This window comes from Erpetoichthys calabaricus, chromosome 5, assembly GCF_900747795.2.
Source record: "Erpetoichthys calabaricus chromosome 5, fErpCal1.3, whole genome shotgun sequence".
Taxonomy (NCBI): Eukaryota; Metazoa; Chordata; class Cladistia; order Polypteriformes; family Polypteridae; genus Erpetoichthys; species Erpetoichthys calabaricus.
In genome coordinates, this window is record NC_041398.2 from 95161620 (window position 1) to 95168881 (window position 7262).

The window sequence follows — 7262 nt, forward strand, 5'->3', positions numbered from 1 at the left end:
TGCTGAGAGTTCAAACTCTGGATACATCAGTGCTGACTGGGATGTAGCTCACATGTGTTGTCCTGCAGTCCACAGTGAATTTTTTGCCTTGGTGTTGTTTTCATTATATCAGTTTGTCAGCCCACATTCCAATATATGGTCTTATTGCTGCTGACATTGAGGGCATTTACTGGGGTATCACTGTGCTAATATGTGCTCTCCTTTTGTCCTGAGGGCTTTGTAATACCATCATGTTATTATAGGCATATTTAAAGATGTGTTTGTTACTTTATTTGTCTGTGCAGTCATGGATGAAAAGTGCTTACAGTGTGGTGCTGAGGCAACAGTTTTGAGGGGCTCCGATGCTGAAAATCTTTATAGATGAGGTTTTGTTGGCTATCTTAGCCACCTTCACTTTGACTGTTAGGAAGACCAATGTCAAGTTGTAAGTGAAGTAGCAACGGCCCAAACATCTAAGTTTCTAAGCTTGATAAGTGTGAACAGTTGTTCAATAACATTATTATATTTTGTATTTCTCCCTTGTCAATATGTCCAAAAGCAATGTGTAGGAATTGTGTAGAAGAGTGATGGTGTCATTTAGTGACTGGTAATATGATACGAAATGTTGTGCTGGCCCTAATGTGCTGGAGAATAGACTTTACAAGCATTTCATGGCCATAAAAGTGAGGACCACCTGGTGACAGCTTTTCAGACTTGTCACTTTGGTCTTCTTGAATATGGCTATACGGTGGATTAGCATGGAGGTAATACACCCAGGATCACCTATATTTTTAAAGCTCAGTAAATACTGCAGTTTGCTGATATGCCAAGTTTCTGAGACTGAAGAATGAAGCATCGTTTCAGTGGCTTTATGGAGCTTTATTTTCATAAAGATCCTACTCATGTGATATGCATTAAATCACAATAATGGAGGAAGAGCACTCAAAGTTTTCTTAAAATAAAAAAAAAAATCAATTAAAAGAATCTAAAACTGTAATGGAAAATGTTCCAAGAAAAGCCACTCAAATAATTCATTTTCATATTTTGTAATTTATACAGTAAATATGACTAGCAGAACTAATTATAATAGAGTATTACTTTATTGTAGTATGATTCTATCAAAACATGGCACTTGATCATAATATCATAATTATACACATACTGTATATAAATAATTATGTACAAATGAAATATCTTTATATGATCAATTTATTTTAAATGTATATAACATATGGCCAGTTTTATAATAGTGCACAGCACACTAGCCTCTCATGATGCAGTGATGGCCATCTGTTTTCACAAAATTGTGATGCTGTTCTTCCAAGTTCATCTGGCATAAGGCGCTATGAGCACAAGGTCAGGGTTCAATCTTAGGTATGGAAGAGCTGTGGCAGTGGCTAGCTGGGTGTTAATGCTAATTTGCTGTTGTGAGCTATGAGTAATGTACTGTAGATATTAATACACTGAGTTAGTTTATTTTGAGGGCCTAAACATGCTTTACTGTAGCCCTGGCAAAATTTATTATTATTGCTGTCATAACAGCCTTTATTCCTAGTGAACTAAAACATTTTTCTCTTAGAGCTTAAAAGAAAAAATGTTTTAACGTGACTGGAAAAATCTGTTTTAGCCTTATGCTTAAAGGCATAAACACCATAAAGCACCATAGGTCAGAGGTGTCCACATTTTCATTTCACAATGGTCACAAGTCCCTGCTGGTTTTAATGGAATCCCATCTCTTAATTAGAGACCTAGGCAAACCTTTTTCTGAAATGCTTGTTAACTACGCATTGAGTTTCCCTTTTTTTAACTCAGTTGCCTGCTTTACCTTGAACTTTCTCCAGAGAATTCAGTCTTGCTCCACAGACCAATGATGCTGTTCATCTCAATTGCGTAGAAGAACACCTCTGAAACAGGGCTGCAGCAACATTGATAAGATTTATTAAGTATCCGCCAAAAATTTTATGGCAGTTGTAGACCACCAGGGGGTGTACCGTTCCCCAAACCCCGACACAGACAGGCTGAGACACCAGATCAATATTTTATTCCAGTGGGGAAGCGCTTTTCTTTTGCTCCCCACTTCACAGCACAGTACAAAAGCACCAACTAATATAGCACAGTCCTTTTCTTCCTCTCTCTTTCTCTTCTTCTTCTCTCTCTCTGTCGCCTCCACTCCTCCTTGCAAGCTTTGTCCTACACCTCCCAAATCTGGTTCTTCGACTGGTGGTAAAGCGGCTCCAGGTGTTTCTTGCCCTTCTTCCGGCTGCAATTCTGGGTATGGCAGAACTGGTGCTCCAAAGGGTTCAGCTGTAGCTGTAGCACCCACAGAGCCCAACAGGCCTGCTCAATACTACAACTGCCAGCATGCCCTGCGGGGACCTGTTGCATAGTAGTAGCCCAGGTGGGCTGCTCTTAGTGTCTTGGGGAAAATACTGTCTCAAAGAGGTTCTCTTCCTCGGTCCTTCCATCCAGCCAGCGTTCCAGCCGGGTAATGATCCTGGCCATCCATCACACAGTATTATAAGTGCACCAAAGAACAGCACTGTAAACCAACACTGTTCCATATACCGATCAGCTGCAAGATTCAAACAACTGACAGGTGAAGTGAATAACATTGATTATCTTGTTACAATGGTACCTCTCGGGGGAGGGGGGGGGGGGGGGGGGGGGGTATATTAGGCAGTCAGTGAAGGTGATGTGTTGGAAGCTGGAACAATGAGCAAGTGAAAGGATCTTAACAACTTTGACAAGGGCCAAATTGTGATGATGGGTTAGAGCATCTCCAAAACAGCAAGTCTGGTGGGGTACTAACTGGTATACAGTGGCTGATACCTACCAAAAGTGGTTCAAGGAATTACTGTACGACTGGTGAACAGGTGACAGGGTCATAGGCGCCCAAGGCTCATTAATGCATGTGGAGAGTGAAGACTAGCTCATCTGGTCTCATCAAACGCAAGAACTACTTTTCCTCAAATTGCTAAAAATCTTAATTCTAGCCATGACAGAAAGGTGTCAGAATAAACTGCACATCACTGCTTGTTGCATCTGGGGCTGCAAAGCCACAGACTGTACAGAATGTTCATGTTGACCCCTGTCCATCACCAAAAGTCTTTACAATGGGCATGTGAGCATCTGAACTGGACCTTCGAGCAATGGAAGAAGGTGACCTGGTCTGATTAAACCATGTTTTCTTTTAAGTCATGTGAATGGCCAGGTGCATGTGCATTGTTTACTTGGTAAAGAGATGGCATCAGAATACAATATGCGAAGAAGGCAATCTGGCAGAGGCAGTGTGATGCTCTGGGCAATGTTCTGCTAGGAAACCTTGGGTCCTAGCATTCATTTGGATGTTACTTTGACATGTACCACCCATGTAAAAATTGTTGCAGACCACATACCATTTCATAGCAATGGTATTCCCTGATGACAGTGGCCTCTTTCAGCAAGATAATGCACCCTGCCTCAATGCAAAAATTGTTCAAGAATAATTTGAGGAACATGACAGAGTTCAAGGTGTTGATTTGGTCACCAAATTCCCTAGATCTCAATCTGATTGAGCATCTTTGAGATGTGCTGAGATAAGCAAGACCGACTTAGGGAGTCCCCACCTTGCAACTTACAGGACTTAAAGGATTTGCTGCTAATGTCTTGGTATCAGACACCACAGGACAACTTCAGAGGTCTTGTGGAGTCCATACCTTGACTGACCTTGGCTGCTTTGGTGGCATGAGGGGGACCTACACAATACTAGGCAGGTGGTTTTAATGTTGTGGCTTTTCGTTGTATATCAGATATGCTGTCATGTTCATTGACATCTCCTGTTTACTCCAGAATTAATATTTGTGTGACTATGTTTGTGTGTGTCCGTCAGAGTCCAGAAATGGCTAGTGATGCACAGATAGACACTGGAATGCTGAACTGCAGTGAGTGAATATGGAAAAATATGGTTTTGTTTATTTAGTGATTAATCAATCACTATTAATTTTATATAGCAACATTATCAACATGGAGCATCACATTTTCCTTTACAAGGATAACAAGATTGTATTAAAACATCAATAGTATACAATGTAATAGTATACAATGCTATATACTGTATACCCTGCCGTTCTTTCTTATATTCTGTAAGTGCCTTGAGCATGGGAAAGGCGCTATAAAAATAAAATGTATTACAGTATTATTATTATTATCAAGTACAAAATTTAAACTGTACACTATAAAAAAATGAAATAAACAGATGAAATGGACCACTGGAAGATGCATGATGAACCTTGAACATACCTGGAAGGTATTAAACAGCAAGTATCAGACATATATATTTAAATGCAGGGGAACTACAGCATAAAATTACTAAATAGTCTCCATATCTAAGAGAAAAGAAGTACTGAGAAATGCTGAATAAGAGTGTCAACTTCGTATATTGTACAATGAAAAAGTGAAATGACATGGACTACAAAATGTCATAATTAAGAGACAGTAAATTAAAAAATGTATGTTTTAGTTTGTATAACAATGACAGATCAGGAGAGGCCTTGGGAACAAACCCAAGGATACAGCTGAAGAAATCAAGGACCACAAAACTTAATTAGTTTTACGTCAAAGCCCAGGACAAAATGTGGCTAGATAACACAGCTCAATTAATACTGAAAGCATAGCAACTCTCTCTGTATGCCTGCCAATGTGGGCCTCTTTTTTTCTGGCACACATGCAGTCCATTCTGCCACCTCTTACACTACATATATATATATACTGTATATATAAATATATATAATACAGTATATATATAATATAGGACTGCTTTCTGGAGTAGTGGTGGCATGTATCTACACAGTGAGTGAGCTGCTGACCCATTCCAGCCATTTAGGTTAATCTTGAAGCCCTGAATTTGATTTGGTTTTGTTTTTCTCTAGAAATAAATCTAGTTAATTAATGCTGTGTACAACTTCTAAAATAAATCATGCTTTCAATATCAACATCTGTGTCACTTTGGTGGAGGGGTTAATGGTGCTGTCTCACAGTTCTGGAGTACTTGGTTTGAATCCTAACACAGGCAATACCTGTGTGGAGTTTGCATGTTCTCCCCATGTATGCTGGGAATTTCCTAAAATTTGAAGGTCCCCTCTGCCATGTCCCATATTTGTGAGGGGTTTGCATGTTCTAACCAAGTCTGTGTGGGCTTCCTCTAGATACATCAGTTTCCTCCTACATCTTAAAGTTACACAGGTTAAACTGATTGGCAGTGATGACTATAAATTGGCTCAACATGAGAAAAATACATTTCAGTTCTTTCTAAGGTCCTATACTGGAACATGTGGGTTTGCAAAAATGGATGAATGGGTGGTCTTTCTATTTAGAAAAATACAGTGATAGTTCTCTGTAGCACACAAATAAATGGCTCATGTGAATGCCTTGCAAAAACAGGCATACATACAGTATATGCAGTACACTTATTTTAAATTGTGTAAGGTAGTGCGATTTAGCCTGTCAGTTTTTACCTTACAGTGATTTGATTTACACAGCATACTGACAAGATTTCCTTGTTTTAGTTTTCTACTCTAGATGTGTCAAAATAAATTGTGTGAAAAAAGTGTGTTATTTCATGTTCTCACTTTGGTATATCTTGGAGAATGGAAGTGTGAAAATGGGAAGGGAATCAAAGCAACATCTGTGGCATTAACCAACATCTGTTGTGTTCCTGTGTGCACAGACTATTAACATAAAACTGAGGTGTTTCTTTAAGACCTCCACGCAAATATTTAATTTTAGCTGTCGTGCCAACATGAAAGTTAATCCTTCCTTGCTCATTTGCAATGTTTTTTTTTTTTTTTTTAACATTTTTCCAGAAGAATATCAAAGATCAAAACACAAAAATTCCTTTACAAAAAGACAGGGCCTAACTTGTTGGCTTGAGTAGTTGTGGGCAGAAATAAGCATTTACTCTAACTGTGTGAGTAGCCCCTGCAGGGAAATATTTTTTATGTCATGGAAAGGAAAATATCCTCCAAGACAAGCAGCACACATTTATGTAAAACTTGTGTTTTTAGGTAACATCTGAATCAGTAAATCATTCTTTTTCTGATCAGTGGAAATGATATTGAACATAAAAAAATATTAGTTACTCATTTTTGTTATTAAGATTCATAATAAAATGCATGGTTTGGGAAACCATTTTATTGTTAACACTGTTGCCATTCAGGTCCAGATTACTGGAGCCAAATTGTGGCCTGGACACCATCCCTGTAAAGAACACAGTGTGTTCTCAAAATCTCTATGTGTACTTTTTAAAGTGGACTCTGATTTTCTTCCAGTATTCCAGATATTCCAGTGCTAAATGGTGGTTACTCGCTGACCCTATGTTAGTGCAAGTGTGTGTGCATTAAGGTGCCTTTACTGGGCTGGTCACTTCCTTGTGCCTGTGTTGCTGGAAAAGGTTTGGTCCTCTACATCTCTGAACTGAGTTAAATCAGTTTGAAAACGTGGATATTAAGGAGTAGGTACATATTTATTATTTTTATTATCTAATAGTTTGCACCTTTAGGATGATAGCTGAATAAATGAAGTTCATCCTTGAAGATCAATAAGAAAAGGTACATGGAATTCATTGTAAATGTTTATGAAAAAAGTTATTATAATTATATTAGATCGGAGTAGTCTGTTTTCTTTTTTAGTGCATTACCTAATGAGTAGCTTAAATAAACAATATTAAGAATAATAAATCCACATCTTTGGGAGCCATTCTTACTGAATTTACTTTGAGTATAAAGTTAACTACTAAAACATTAACTGCAGTGTTAATCTAAACTGTTTTTTTTTAATAATGGCATAATTTACTGATCTTTAAATAAATATTAAAAACAAGAAATATTTTAAGTGAAAATAACTTAAAAAACTGACTTTGTCTTCTTTTTCTTCTTCCTTATCTTCATCTTTTCCCACTTCTATGCAGGGTCAATGTGCTTGATCAGCCTTCTCCATACAGCTCAGTCCTGCACCTTCTCCCCAGTCGGATCTTTTTCAGACAGATCTTCTTTTACTTTATCCATCCATCTCTGCTTTGACCCCCTGCTTTCTCTTCCCCTATACTTCCATTCCCATCACTCTTTTGCCCACATATTCATGATCTGTCCTCGTCACATATCCATACTACTTGAACACTACTTTCCTGTACTTTCTTTCATATCTCTCTCACTTTTGTTGTACCTCTGATTGTCTTATTTCTTATTCTGTCCTTTTTTGTAACTCCACACATCCATCTCAACATTCTCATTTCTGCCACATCTAACTTC